This window comes from Sardina pilchardus, chromosome 5 (assembly GCF_963854185.1).
Source record: "Sardina pilchardus chromosome 5, fSarPil1.1, whole genome shotgun sequence".
Taxonomy (NCBI): Eukaryota; Metazoa; Chordata; class Actinopteri; order Clupeiformes; family Clupeidae; genus Sardina; species Sardina pilchardus.
The window spans coordinates 443,241-455,852 of NC_084998.1; the positions used below are offsets into that span (position 1 = coordinate 443,241).

At 52.5% G+C, this 12,612-nt stretch overlaps 18 non-coding genes across 18 annotated transcripts in view; all 18 read left to right on the plus strand.

Moving 5' to 3' along the window:
• The first annotated feature begins 380 nt into the window (after window positions 1-380).
• Window positions 381-452, plus strand: trnaw-cca (transfer RNA tryptophan (anticodon CCA)). Its single transcript has one exon. It is a non-coding gene; the product is annotated as a tRNA-Trp (tRNA).
• A 1,204-nt stretch (window positions 453-1,656) lies between these two features.
• On the plus strand, window positions 1,657-1,728 carry trnaw-cca (transfer RNA tryptophan (anticodon CCA)). Its single transcript has one exon. It is a non-coding gene; the product is annotated as a tRNA-Trp (tRNA).
• A 566-nt stretch (window positions 1,729-2,294) lies between these two features.
• On the plus strand, window positions 2,295-2,366 carry trnaw-cca (transfer RNA tryptophan (anticodon CCA)). The gene has a single exon. It is a non-coding gene; the product is annotated as a tRNA-Trp (tRNA).
• A 566-nt stretch (window positions 2,367-2,932) lies between these two features.
• Window positions 2,933-3,004, plus strand: trnaw-cca (transfer RNA tryptophan (anticodon CCA)). Its single transcript has one exon. It is a non-coding gene; the product is annotated as a tRNA-Trp (tRNA).
• Window positions 3,005-3,570: 566 nt separating this feature from the next.
• Window positions 3,571-3,642, plus strand: trnaw-cca (transfer RNA tryptophan (anticodon CCA)). The gene has a single exon. It is a non-coding gene; the product is annotated as a tRNA-Trp (tRNA).
• A 566-nt stretch (window positions 3,643-4,208) lies between these two features.
• trnaw-cca (transfer RNA tryptophan (anticodon CCA)) lies at window positions 4,209-4,280 on the plus strand. The gene has a single exon. It is a non-coding gene; the product is annotated as a tRNA-Trp (tRNA).
• Window positions 4,281-4,846: 566 nt separating this feature from the next.
• On the plus strand, window positions 4,847-4,918 carry trnaw-cca (transfer RNA tryptophan (anticodon CCA)). Its single transcript has one exon. It is a non-coding gene; the product is annotated as a tRNA-Trp (tRNA).
• Window positions 4,919-5,484: 566 nt separating this feature from the next.
• trnaw-cca (transfer RNA tryptophan (anticodon CCA)) lies at window positions 5,485-5,556 on the plus strand. Its single transcript has one exon. It is a non-coding gene; the product is annotated as a tRNA-Trp (tRNA).
• Window positions 5,557-6,122: 566 nt separating this feature from the next.
• trnaw-cca (transfer RNA tryptophan (anticodon CCA)) lies at window positions 6,123-6,194 on the plus strand. Its single transcript has one exon. It is a non-coding gene; the product is annotated as a tRNA-Trp (tRNA).
• A 566-nt stretch (window positions 6,195-6,760) lies between these two features.
• Window positions 6,761-6,832, plus strand: trnaw-cca (transfer RNA tryptophan (anticodon CCA)). The gene has a single exon. It is a non-coding gene; the product is annotated as a tRNA-Trp (tRNA).
• A 1,494-nt stretch (window positions 6,833-8,326) lies between these two features.
• On the plus strand, window positions 8,327-8,398 carry trnaw-cca (transfer RNA tryptophan (anticodon CCA)). Its single transcript has one exon. It is a non-coding gene; the product is annotated as a tRNA-Trp (tRNA).
• A 566-nt stretch (window positions 8,399-8,964) lies between these two features.
• trnaw-cca (transfer RNA tryptophan (anticodon CCA)) lies at window positions 8,965-9,036 on the plus strand. The gene has a single exon. It is a non-coding gene; the product is annotated as a tRNA-Trp (tRNA).
• A 566-nt stretch (window positions 9,037-9,602) lies between these two features.
• Window positions 9,603-9,674, plus strand: trnaw-cca (transfer RNA tryptophan (anticodon CCA)). The gene has a single exon. It is a non-coding gene; the product is annotated as a tRNA-Trp (tRNA).
• Window positions 9,675-10,240: 566 nt separating this feature from the next.
• Window positions 10,241-10,312, plus strand: trnaw-cca (transfer RNA tryptophan (anticodon CCA)). Its single transcript has one exon. It is a non-coding gene; the product is annotated as a tRNA-Trp (tRNA).
• Window positions 10,313-10,878: 566 nt separating this feature from the next.
• Window positions 10,879-10,950, plus strand: trnaw-cca (transfer RNA tryptophan (anticodon CCA)). Its single transcript has one exon. It is a non-coding gene; the product is annotated as a tRNA-Trp (tRNA).
• Window positions 10,951-11,516: 566 nt separating this feature from the next.
• trnaw-cca (transfer RNA tryptophan (anticodon CCA)) lies at window positions 11,517-11,588 on the plus strand. The gene has a single exon. It is a non-coding gene; the product is annotated as a tRNA-Trp (tRNA).
• Window positions 11,589-12,038: 450 nt separating this feature from the next.
• trnaw-cca (transfer RNA tryptophan (anticodon CCA)) lies at window positions 12,039-12,110 on the plus strand. Its single transcript has one exon. It is a non-coding gene; the product is annotated as a tRNA-Trp (tRNA).
• A 450-nt stretch (window positions 12,111-12,560) lies between these two features.
• trnaw-cca (transfer RNA tryptophan (anticodon CCA)) overlaps window positions 12,561-12,612 on the plus strand; it is a 72-nt gene continuing 20 nt past the window's right edge. Inside the window, exon 1 of the tRNA in view lies at window positions 12,561-12,612. This exon is cut by the window's right edge and continues 20 nt beyond it. This is a non-coding gene — a tRNA (tRNA-Trp).

A 12,612-nucleotide genomic window follows, 5' to 3' on the forward strand; every position in this document is an offset into this window, starting at 1 on the left:
CAAGCGCTGACGGCCAGAGTAAATCGTTCAGCAGTCGGGCATTTCCTCCGCACCAGGGCGAAAGATGGCGTCGCCCGGCTGTAAAGAAATCGCCTGAACAGGGACTTGAACCCTGGACCCTCAGATTAAAAGTCTGATGCTCTACCGACTGAGCTATCCAGGCTTCGAGAGAGCACCCAGCTCTGCACGAACGTGGCTGTAACTTGGCTCTTCCTAACGTACGTTGGTAAGTCATGCACGGCGTGGCAAAGTTACAGCAAGCGAAACGTCTGCAGGTGCAACAGAGAATGGCTCCCCCTGCACTGAAAGCCTGCATTGCTCGAGGTTTCAATAGCAGATACAGGGAGAAGTGGGAAAGTTTATCTGTGCAGCACCTGTGGGACCTCGTGGCGCAACGGTAGCGCGTCTGACTCCAGATCAGAAGGTTGCGTGTTCAAATCACGTCGGGGTCATAGAAATCACCGCTCAACTCTTTTCACCGTCCAACTCAGCGACAGCACTTTGGCTGAAAGGCAATTAGTGGGCCTGTGAATTTCAAGCCATTACTGAAAAGCGAAGGATTTCGGTGAAAAACACCAGTGTCCGCCACGGTGACTTTTACAGGCTTTGACGCGGAGAGTAGCAAAGAGTGCGCTAAGCAAGCGCTGACGGCCAGAGTAAATCGTTCAGCAGTCGGGCATTTCCTCCGCACCAGGGCGAAAGATGGCGTCGCCCGGCTGTAAAGAAATCGCCTGAACAGGGACTTGAACCCTGGACCCTCAGATTAAAAGTCTGATGCTCTACCGACTGAGCTATCCAGGCTTCGAGAGAGCACCCAGCTCTGCACAAACGTGGCTGTAACTTGGCTCTTCCTAACGTACGTTGGTAAGTCATGCACGGCGTGGCAAAGTTACAGCAAGCGAAACGTCTGCAGGTGCAACAGAGAATGGCTCCCCCTGCACTGAAAGCCTGCATTGCTCGAGGTTTCAATAGCAGATACAGGGAGAAGTGGGAAAGTTTATCTGTGCAGCACCTGTGGGACCTCGTGGCGCAACGGTAGCGCGTCTGACTCCAGATCAGAAGGTTGCGTGTTGAAATCACGTCGGGGTCATAGAAATCACCGCTCAACTCTTTTCACCGTCCAACTCAGCGACAGCACTTTGGCTGAAAGGCAATTAGTGGGCCTGTGAATTTCAAGCCATTACTGAAAAGCGAAGGATTTCGGTGAAAAACACCAGTGTCCGCCACGGTGACTTTTACAGGCTTTGACGCGGAGAGTAGCAAAGAGTGCGCTAAGCAAGCGCTGACGGCCAGAGTAAATCGTTCAGCAGTCGGGCATTTCCTCCGCACCAGGGCGAAAGATGGCGTCGCCCGGCTGTAAAGAAATCGCCTGAACAGGGACTTGAACCCTGGACCCTCAGATTAAAAGTCTGATGCTCTACCGACTGAGCTATCCAGGCTTCGAGAGAGCACCCAGCTCTGCACGAACGTGGCTGTAACTTGGCTCTTCCTAACGTACGTTGGTAAGTCATGCACGGCGTGGCAAAGTTACAGCAAGCGAAACGTCTGCAGGTGCAACAGAGAATGGCTCCCCCTGCACTGAAAGCCTGCATTGCTCGAGGTTTCAATAGCAGATACAGGGAGAAGTGGGAAAGTTTATCTGTGCAGCACCTGTGGGACCTCGTGGCGCAACGGTAGCGCGTCTGACTCCAGATCAGAAGGTTGCGTGTTCAAATCACGTCGGGGTCATAGAAATCACCGCTCAACTCTTTTCACCGTCCAACTCAGCGACAGCACTTTGGCTGAAAGGCAATTAGTGGGCCTGTGAATTTCAAGCCATTACTGAAAAGCGAAGGATTTCGGTGAAAAACACCAGTGTCCGCCACGGTGACTTTTACAGGCTTTGACGCGGAGAGTAGCAAAGAGTGCGCTAAGCAAGCGCTGACGGCCAGAGTAAATCGTTCAGCAGTCGGGCATTTCCTCCGCACCAGGGCGAAAGATGGCGTCGCCCGGCTGTAAAGAAATCGCCTGAACAGGGACTTGAACCCTGGACCCTCAGATTAAAAGTCTGATGCTCTACCGACTGAGCTATCCAGGCTTCGAGAGAGCACCCAGCTCTGCACGAACGTGGCTGTAACTTGGCTCTTCCTAACGTACGTTGGTAAGTCATGCACGGCGTGGCAAAGTTACAGCAAGCGAAACGTCTGCAGGTGCAACAGAGAATGGCTCCCCCTGCACTGAAAGCCTGCATTGCTCGAGGTTTCAATAGCAGATACAGGGAGAAGTGGGAAAGTTTATCTGTGCAGCACCTGTGGGACCTCGTGGCGCAACGGTAGCGCGTCTGACTCCAGATCAGAAGGTTGCGTGTTCAAATCACGTCGGGGTCATAGAAATCACCGCTCAACTCTTTTCACCGTCCAACTCAGCGACAGCACTTTGGCTGAAAGGCAATTAGTGGGCCTGTGAATTTCAAGCCATTACTGAAAAGCGAAGGATTTCGGTGAAAAACACCAGTGTCCGCCACGGTGACTTTTACAGGCTTTGACGCGGAGAGTAGCAAAGAGTGCGCTAAGCAAGCGCTGACGGCCAGAGTAAATCGTTCAGCAGTCGGGCATTTCCTCCGCACCAGGGCGAAAGATGGCGTCGCCCGGCTGTAAAGAAATCGCCTGAACAGGGACTTGAACCCTGGACCCTCAGATTAAAAGTCTGATGCTCTACCGACTGAGCTATCCAGGCTTCGAGAGAGCACCCAGCTCTGCACGAAGGTGGCTGTAACTTGGCTCTTCCTAACGTACGTTGGTAAGTCATGCACGGCGTGGCAAAGTTACAGCAAGCGAAACGTCTGCAGGTGCAACAGAGAATGGCTCCCCCTGCACTGAAAGCCTGCATTGCTCGAGGTTTCAATAGCAGATACAGGGAGAAGTGGGAAAGTTTATCTGTGCAGCACCTGTGGGACCTCGTGGCGCAACGGTAGCGCGTCTGACTCCAGATCAGAAGGTTGCGTGTTCAAATCACGTCGGGGTCATAGAAATCACCGCTCAACTCTTTTCACCGTCCAACTCAGCGACAGCACTTTGGCTGAAAGGCAATTAGTGGGCCTGTGAATTTCAAGCCATTACTGAAAAGCGAAGGATTTCGGTGAAAAACACCAGTGTCCGCCACGGTGACTTTTACAGGCTTTGACGCGGAGAGTAGCAAAGAGTGCGCTAAGCAAGCGCTGACGGCCAGAGTAAATCGTTCAGCAGTCGGGCATTTCCTCCGCACCAGGGCGAAAGATGGCGTCGCCCGGCTGTAAAGAAATCGCCTGAACAGGGACTTGAACCCTGGACCCTCAGATTAAAAGTCTGATGCTCTACCGACTGAGCTATCCAGGCTTCGAGAGAGCACCCAGCTCTGCACGAACGTGGCTGTAACTTGGCTCTTCCTAACGTACGTTGGTAAGTCATGCACGGCGTGGCAAAGTTACAGCAAGCGAAACGTCTGCAGGTGCAACAGAGAATGGCTCCCCCTGCACTGAAAGCCTGCATTGCTCGAGGTTTCAATAGCAGATACAGGGAGAAGTGGGAAAGTTTATCTGTGCAGCACCTGTGGGACCTCGTGGCGCAACGGTAGCGCGTCTGACTCCAGATCAGAAGGTTGCGTGTTCAAATCACGTCGGGGTCATAGAAATCACCGCTCAACTCTTTTCACCGTCCAACTCAGCGACAGCACTTTGGCTGAAAGGCAATTAGTGGGCCTGTGAATTTCAAGCCATTACTGAAAAGCGAAGGATTTCGGTGAAAAACACCAGTGTCCGCCACGGTGACTTTTACAGGCTTTGACGCGGAGAGTAGCAAAGAGTGCGCTAAGCAAGCGCTGACGGCCAGAGTAAATCGTTCAGCAGTCGGGCATTTCCTCCGCACCAGGGCGAAAGATGGCGTCGCCCGGCTGTAAAGAAATCGCCTGAACAGGGACTTGAACCCTGGACCCTCAGATTAAAAGTCTGATGCTCTACCGACTGAGCTATCCAGGCTTCGAGAGAGCACCCAGCTCTGCACGAACGTGGCTGTAACTTGGCTCTTCCTAACGTACGTTGGTAAGTCATGCACGGCGTGGCAAAGTTACAGCAAGCGAAACGTCTGCAGGTGCAACAGAGAATGGCTCCCCCTGCACTGAAAGCCTGCATTGCTCGAGGTTTCAATAGCAGATACAGGGAGAAGTGGGAAAGTTTATCTGTGCAGCACCTGTGGGACCTCGTGGCGCAACGGTAGCGCGTCTGACTCCAGATCAGAAGGTTGCGTGTTCAAATCACGTCGGGGTCATAGAAATCACCGCTCAACTCTTTTCACCGTCCAACTCAGCGACAGCACTTTGGCTGAAAGGCAATTAGTGGGCCTGTGAATTTCAAGCCATTACTGAAAAGCGAAGGATTTCGGTGAAAAACACCAGTGTCCGCCACGGTGACTTTTACAGGCTTTGACGCGGAGAGTAGCAAAGAGTGCGCTAAGCAAGCGCTGACGGCCAGAGTAAATCGTTCAGCAGTCGGGCATTTCCTCCGCACCAGGGCGAAAGATGGCGTCGCCCGGCTGTAAAGAAATCGCCTGAACAGGGACTTGAACCCTGGACCCTCAGATTAAAAGTCTGATGCTCTACCGACTGAGCTATCCAGGCTTCGAGAGAGCACCCAGCTCTGCACGAACGTGGCTGTAACTTGGCTCTTCCTAACGTACGTTGGTAAGTCATGCACGGCGTGGCAAAGTTACAGCAAGCGAAACGTCTGCAGGTGCAACAGAGAATGGCTCCCCCTGCACTGAAAGCCTGCATTGCTCGAGGTTTCAATAGCAGATACAGGGAGAAGTGGGAAAGTTTATCTGTGCAGCACCTGTGGGACCTCGTGGCGCAACGGTAGCGCGTCTGACTCCAGATCAGAAGGTTGCGTGTTCAAATCACGTCGGGGTCATAGAAATCACCGCTCAACTCTTTTCACCGTCCAACTCAGCGACAGCACTTTGGCTGAAAGGCAATTAGTGGGCCTGTGAATTTCAAGCCATTACTGAAAAGCGAAGGATTTCGGTGAAAAACACCAGTGTCCGCCACGGTGACTTTTACAGGCTTTGACGCGGAGAGTAGCAAAGAGTGCGCTAAGCAAGCGCTGACGGCGAGAGTAAATCGTTCAGCAGTCGGGCATTTCCTCCGCACCAGGGCGAAAGATGGCGTCGCCCGGCTGTAAAGAAATCGCCTGAACAGGGACTTGAACCCTGGACCCTCAGATTAAAAGTCTGATGCTCTACCGACTGAGCTATCCAGGCTTCGAGAGTGCACCCAGCTCTGCACGAACGTGGCTGTAACTTGGCTCTTCCTAACGTACGTTGGTAAGTCATGCACGGCGTGGCAAAGTTACAGCAAGCGAAACGTCTGCAGGTGCAACAGAGAATGGCTCCCCCTGCACTGAAAGCCTGCATTGCTCGAGGTTTCAATAGCAGATACAGGGAGAAGTGGGAAAGTTTATCTGTGCAGCACCTGTGGGACCTCGTGGCGCAACGGTAGCGCGTCTGACTCCAGATCAGAAGGTTGCGTGTTCAAATCACGTCGGGGTCATAGAAATCACCGCTCAACTCTTTTCACCGTCGAACTCAGCGACAGCACTTTGGCTGAAAGGCAATTAGTGGGCCTGTGAATTTCAAGCCATTACTGAAAAGCGAAGGATTTCGGTGAAAAACACCAGTGTCCGCCACGGTGACTTTTACAGGCTTTGACGCGGAGAGTAGCAAAGAGTGCGCTAAGCAAGCGCTGACGGCCAGAGTAAATCGTTCAGCAGTCGGGCATTTCCTCCGCACCAGGGCGAAAGATGGCGTCGCCCGGCTGTAAAGAAATCGCCTGAACAGGGACTTGAACCCTGGACCCTCAGATTAAAAGTCTGATGCTCTACCGACTGAGCTATCCAGGCTTCGAGAGAGCACCCAGCTCTGCACGAACGTGGCTGTAACTTGGCTCTTCCTAACGTACGTTGGTAAGTCATGCACGGCGTGGCAAAGTTACAGCAAGCGAAACGTCTGCAGGTGCAACAGAGAATGGCTCCCCCTGCACTGAAAGCCTGCATTGCTCGAGGTTTCAATAGCAGATACAGGGAGAAGTGGGAAAGTTTATCTGTGCAGCACCTGTGGGACCTCGTGGCGCAACGGTAGCGCGTCTGACTCCAGATCAGAAGGTTGCGTGTTCAAATCACGTCGGGGTCATAGAAATCACCGCTCAACTCTTTTCACCGTCCAACTCAGCGACAGCACTTTGGCTGAAAGGCAATTAGTGGGCCTGTGAATTTCAAGCCATTACTGAAAAGCGAAGGATTTCGGTGAAAAACACCAGTGTCCGCCACGGTGACTTTTACAGGCTTTGACGCGGAGAGTAGCAAAGAGTGCGCTAAGCAAGCGCTGACGGCCAGAGTAAATCGTTCAGCAGTCGGGCATTTCCTCCGCACCAGGGCGAAAGATGGCGTCGCCCGGCTGTAAAGAAATCGCCTGAACAGGGACTTGAACCCTGGACCCTCAGATTAAAAGTCTGATGCTCTACCGACTGAGCTATCCAGGCTTCGAGAGAGCACCCAGCTCTGCACGAACGTGGCTGTAACTTGGCTCTTCCTAACGTACGTTGGTAAGTCATGCACGGCGTGGCAAAGTTACAGCAAGCGAAACGTCTGCAGGTGCAACAGAGAATGGCTCCCCCTGCACTGAAAGCCTGCATTGCTCGAGGTTTCAATAGCAGATACAGGGAGAAGTGGGAAAGTTTATCTGTGCAGCACCTGTGGGACCTCGTGGCGCAACGGTAGCGCGTCTGACTCCAGATCAGAAGGTTGCGTGTTCAAATCACGTCGGGGTCATAGAAATCACCGCTCAACTCTTTTCACCGTCCAACTCAGCGACAGCACTTTGGCTGAAAGGCAATTAGTGGGCCTGTGAATTTCAAGCCATTACTGAAAAGCGAAGGATTTCGGTGAAAAACACCAGTGTCCGCCACGGTGACTTTTGCTGTAAAGAAATCGCCTGAACAGGGACTTGAACCCTGGACCCTCAGATTAAAAGTCTGATGCTCTACCGACTGAGCTATCCAGGCTTCGAGAGAGCACCCAGCTCTGCACGAACGTGGCTGTAACTTGGCTCTTCCTAACGTACGTTGGTAAGTCATGCACGGCGTGGCAAAGTTACAGCAAGCGAAACGTCTGCAGGTGCAACAGAGAATGGCTCCCCCTGCACTGAAAGCCTGCATTGCTCGAGGTTTCAATAGCAGATACAGGGAGAAGTGGGAAAGTTTATCTGTGCAGCACCTGTGGGACCTCGTGGCGCAACGGTAGAGCGTCTGACTCCAGATCAGAAGGTTGCGTGTTCAAATCACGTCGGGGTCATAGAAATCACCGCTCAACTCTTTTCACCGTCCAACTCAGCGACAGCACTTTGGCTGAAAGGCAATTAGTGGGCCTGTGAATTTCAAGCCATTACTGAAAAGCGAAGGATTTCGGTGAAAAACACCAGTGTCCGCCACGGTGACTTTTGCTGTAAAGAAATCGCCTGAACAGGGACTTGAACCCTGGACCCTCAGATTAAAAGTCTGATGCTCTACCGACTGAGCTATCCAGGCTTCGAGAGAGCACCCAGCTCTGCACGAACGTGGCTGTAACTTGGCTCTTCCTAACGTACGTTGGTAAGTCATGCACGGCGTGGCAAAGTTACAGCAAGCGAAACGTCTGCAGGTGCAACAGAGAATGGCTCCCCCTGCACTGAAAGCCTGCATTGCTCGAGGTTTCAATAGCAGATACAGGGAGAAGTGGGAAAGTTTATCTGTGCAGCACCTGTGGGACCTCGTGGCGCAACGGTAGAGCGTCTGACTCCAGATCAGAAGGTTGCGTGTTCAAATCACGTCGGGGTCATAGAAATCACCGCTCAACTCTTTTCACCGTCCAACTCAGCGACAGCACTTTGGCTGAAAGGCAATTAGTGGGCCTGTGAATTTCAAGCCATTACTGAAAAGCGAAGGATTTCGGTGAAAAACACCAGTGTCCGCCACGGTGACTTTTGCTGTAAAGAAATCGCCTGAACAGGGACTTGAACCCTGGACCCTCAGATTAAAAGTCTGATGCTCTACCGACTGAGCTATCCAGGCTTCGAGAGAGCACCCAGCTCTGCACGAAGGTGGCTGTAACTTGGCTCTTCCTAACGTATGTTGGTAAGTCATGCACGGCGTGGCAAAGTTACAGCAAGCGAAACGTCTGCAGGTGCAACAGAGAATGGCTCCCCCTGCACTGAAAGCCTGCATTGCTCGAGGTTTCAATAGCAGATACAGGGAGAAGTGGGAAAGTTTATCTGTGCAGCACCTGTGGGACCTCGTGGCGCAACGGTAGCGCGTCTGACTCCAGATCAGAAGGTTGCGTGTTCAAATCACGTCGGGGTCATAGAAATCACCGCTCAACTCTTTTCACCGTCCAACTCAGCGACAGCACTTTGGCTGAAAGGCAATTAGTGGGCCTGTGAATTTCAAGCCATTACTGAAAAGCGAAGGATTTCGGTGAAAAACACCAGTGTCCGCCACGGTGACTTTTACAGGCTTTGACGCGGAGAGTAGCAAAGAGTGCGCTAAGCAAGCGCTGACGGCCAGAGTAAATCGTTCAGCAGTCGGGCATTTCCTTCGCACCAGGGCGAAAGATGGCGTCGCCCGGCTGTAAAGAAATCGCCTGAACAGGGACTTGAACCCTGGACCCTCAGATTAAAAGTCTGATGCTCTACCGACTGAGCTATCCAGGCTTCGAGAGAGCACCCAGCTCTGCACGAACGTGGCTGTAACTTGGCTCTTCCTAACGTACGTTGGTAAGTCATGCACGGCGTGGCAAAGTTACAGCAAGCGAAACGTCTGCAGGTGCAACAGAGAATGGCTCCCCCTGCACTGAAAGCCTGCATTGCTCGAGGTTTCAATAGCAGATACAGGGAGAAGTGGGAAAGTTTATCTGTGCAGCACCTGTGGGACCTCGTGGCGCAACGGTAGCGCGTCTGACTCCAGATCAGAAGGTTGCGTGTTCAAATCACGTCGGGGTCATAGAAATCACCGCTCAACTCTTTTCACCGTCCAACTCAGCGACAGCACTTTGGCTGAAAGGCAATTAGTGGGCCTGTGAATTTCAAGCCATTACTGAAAAGCGAAGGATTTCGGTGAAAAACACCAGTGTCCGCCACGGTGACTTTTACAGGCTTTGACGCGGAGAGTAGCAAAGAGTGCGCTAAGCAAGCGCTGACGGCCAGAGTAAATCGTTCAGCAGTCGGGCATTTCCTCCGCACCAGGGCGAAAGATGGCGTCGCCCGGCTGTAAAGAAATCGCCTGAACAGGGACTTGAACCCTGGACCCTCAGATTAAAAGTCTGATGCTCTACCGACTGAGCTATCCAGGCTTCGAGAGAGCACCCAGCTCTGCACGAACGTGGCTGTAACTTGGCTCTTCCTAACGTACGTTGGTAAGTCATGCACGGCGTGGCAAAGTTACAGCAAGCGAAACGTCTGCAGGTGCAACAGAGAATGGCTCCCCCTGCACTGAAAGCCTGCATTGCTCGAGGTTTCAATAGCAGATACAGGGAGAAGTGGGAAAGTTTATCTGTGCAGCACCTGTGGGACCTCGTGGCGCAACGGTAGCGCGTCTGACTCCAGATCAGAAGGTTGCGTGTTCAAATCACGTCGGGGTCATAGAAATCACCGCTCAACTCTTTTCACCGTCCAACTCAGCGACAGCACTTTGGCTGAAAGGCAATTAGTGGGCCTGTGAATTTCAAGCCATTACTGAAAAGCGAAGGATTTCGGTGAAAAACACCAGTGTCCGCCACGGTGACTTTTACAGGCTTTGACGCGGAGAGTAGCAAAGAGTGCGCTAAGCAAGCGCTGACGGCCAGAGTAAATCGTTCAGCAGTCGGGCATTTCCTCCGCACCAGGGCGAAAGATGGCGTCGCCCGGCTGTAAAGAAATCGCCTGAACAGGGACTTGAACCCTGGACCCTCAGATTAAAAGTCTGATGCTCTACCGACTGAGCTATCCAGGCTTCGAGAGAGCACCCAGCTCTGCACGAACGTGGCTGTAACTTGGCTCTTCCTAACGTACGTTGGTAAGTCATGCACGGCGTGGCAAAGTTACAGCAAGCGAAACGTCTGCAGGTGCAACAGAGAATGGCTCCCCCTGCACTGAAAGCCTGCATTGCTCGAGGTTTCAATAGCAGATACAGGGAGAAGTGGGAAAGTTTATCTGTGCAGCACCTGTGGGACCTCGTGGCGCAACGGTAGCGCGTCTGACTCCAGATCAGAAGGTTGCGTGTTCAAATCACGTCGGGGTCATAGAAATCACCGCTCAACTCTTTTCACCGTCCAACTCAGCGACAGCACTTTGGCTGAAAGGCAATTAGTGGGCCTGTGAATTTCAAGCCATTACTGAAAAGCGAAGGATTTCGGTGAAAAACACCAGTGTCCGCCACGGTGACTTTTACAGGCTTTGACGCGGAGAGTAGCAAAGAGTGCGCTAAGCAAGCGCTGACGGCGAGAGTAAATCGTTCAGCAGTCGGGCATTTCCTCCGCACCAGGGCGAAAGATGGCGTCGCCCGGCTGTAAAGAAATCGCCTGAACAGGGACTTGAACCCTGGACCCTCAGATTAAAAGTCTGATGCTCTACCGACTGAGCTATCCAGGCTTCGAGAGAGCACCCAGCTCTGCACGAACGTGGCTGTAACTTGGCTCTTCCTAACGTACGTTGGTAAGTCATGCACGGCGTGGCAAAGTTACAGCAAGCGAAACGTCTGCAGGTGCAACAGAGAATGGCTCCCCCTGCACTGAAAGCCTGCATTGCTCGAGGTTTCAATAGCAGATACAGGGAGAAGTGGGAAAGTTTATCTGTGCAGCACCTGTGGGACCTCGTGGCGCAACGGTAGCGCGTCTGACTCCAGATCAGAAGGTTGCGTGTTCAAATCACGTCGGGGTCATAGAAATCACCGCTCAACTCTTTTCACCGTCCAACTCAGCGACAGCACTTTGGCTGAAAGGCAATTAGTGGGCCTGTGAATTTCAAGCCATTACTGAAAAGCGAAGGATTTCGGTGAAAAACACCAGTGTCCGCCACGGTGACTTTTACAGGCTTTGACGCGGAGAGTAGCAAAGAGTGCGCTAAGCAAGCGCTGACGGCCAGAGTAAATCCTTCAGCAGTCGGGCATTTCCTCCGCACCAGGGCGAAAGATGGCGTCGCCCGGCTGTAAAGAAATCGCCTGAACAGGGACTTGAACCCTGGACCCTCAGATTAAAAGTCTGATGCTCTACCGACTGAGCTATCCAGGCTTCGAGAGAGCACCCAGCTCTGCACGAACGTGGCTGTAACTTGGCTCTTCCTAACGTACGTTGGTAAGTCATGCACGGCGTGGCAAAGTTACAGCAAGCGAAACGTCTGCAGGTGCAACAGAGAATGGCTCCCCCTGCACTGAAAGCCTGCATTGCTCGAGGTTTCAATAGCAGATACAGGGAGAAGTGGGAAAGTTTATCTGTGCAGCACCTGTGGGACCTCGTGGCGCAACGGTAGCGCGTCTGACTCCAGATCAGAAGGTTGCGTGTTCAAATCACGTCGGGGTCATAGAAATCACCGCTCAACTCTTTTCACCGTCCAACTCAGCGACAGCACTTTGGCTGAAAGGCAATTAGTGGGCCTGTGAATTTCAAGCCATTACTGAAAAGCGAAGGATTTCGGTGAAAAACACCAGTGTCCGCCACGGTGACTTTTGCTGTAAAGAAATCGCCTGAACAGGGACTTGAACCCTGGACCCTCAGATTAAAAGTCTGATGCTCTACCGACTGAGCTATCCAGGCTTCGAGAGAGCACCCAGCTCTGCACGAACGTGGCTGTAACTTGGCTCTTCCTAACGTACGTTGGTAAGTCATGCACGGCGTGGCAAAGTTACAGCAAGCGAAACGTCTGCAGGTGCAACAGAGAATGGCTCCCCCTGCACTGAAAGCCTGCATTGCTCGAGGTTTCAATAGCAGATACAGGGAGAAGTGGGAAAGTTTATCTGTGCAGCACCTGTGGGACCTCGTGGCGCAACGGTAGCGCGTCTGACTCCAGATCAGAAGGTTGCGTGTTCAAATCACGTCGGGGTCATAGAAATCACCGCTCAACTCTTTTCACCGTCCAACTCAGCGACAGCACTTTGGCTGAAAGGCAATTAGTGGGCCTGTGAATTTCAAGCCATTACTGAAAAGCGAAGGATTTCGGTGAAAAACACCAGTGTCCGCCACGGTGACTTTTGCTGTAAAGAAATCGCCTGAACAGGGACTTGAACCCTGGACCCTCAGATTAAAAGTCTGATGCTCTACCGACTGAGCTATCCAGGCTTCGAGAGAGCACCCAGCTCTGCACGAAGGTGGCTGTAACTTGGCTCTTCCTAACGTACGTTGGTAAGTCATGCACGGCGTGGCAAAGTTACAGCAAGCGAAACGTCTGCAGGTGCAACAGAGAATGGCTCCCCCTGCACTGAAAGCCTGCATTGCTCGAGGTTTCAATAGCAGATACAGGGAGAAGTGGGAAAGTTTATCTGTGCAGCACCTGTGGGACCTCGTGGCGCAACGGTAGCGCGTCTGACTCCAGATCAGAAGGTTGCGTG